Consider the following 646-nt stretch of genomic DNA (forward strand, 5'->3'; position numbering starts at 1 on the left):
AAAAAAAAAAAAGAGGGAGGAGCACTGAGAAAAAATCAGGTGGGTGATACGGGTTGTCAGGAAGAGGGTGTGTGTGTGTGTTTGTGTGTGCAGAAATTGAGAGAGACGTGAGTACTGGAAAAATTTGTACCCACTGGACTGCATTGCCCCTGAGCTAACATGCGCCTTTAATTTTCTTTTTTTATATTTGGTACAATAACTAATTAATGGTTTGATCCACTTTTCTCACGTTACAGCCAAAACATAAAGGAAAGAAAAAGCAGGGGGAGAGAATCCAGAACCAAAAATGGAGGGGTTGATGGTCTTGCTCTTGGGTATTTGAGTGGCCTATTTCTTAATTTTGTTCCAGGGTTTGCTTTTCCTACAGCCTACGAACCTGCTCATCATTATCCCTACCCCTTTTTTTTATTAAGTATTTAAAGTATAGTTTTTTTATTTCTAGAACTAGCTTGTTTCTATTGGATGTGAAACCTGACATGAAATATGCCTGCAAGGCTTCATTGTTACCCTGGCTGCAGGAATAAGAAGAAAAGACTACTTTTTTTTTTGTTTTCCTTGGGTGGTGTAAAACTATTTCAAACATTTATTACTTTAATCAACAGGTGGTTGAGATGTGCATTGTCTTTTTTAAAAAAAATAATATATA

Source organism: Theobroma umbraticum, unplaced genomic scaffold, assembly GCF_002168275.2.
Source record: "Theobroma umbraticum cultivar Fairchild unplaced genomic scaffold, ASM216827v3 scaffold_56.0, whole genome shotgun sequence".
Lineage (NCBI taxonomy): Eukaryota > Viridiplantae > Streptophyta > Magnoliopsida > Malvales > Malvaceae > Theobroma > Theobroma umbraticum.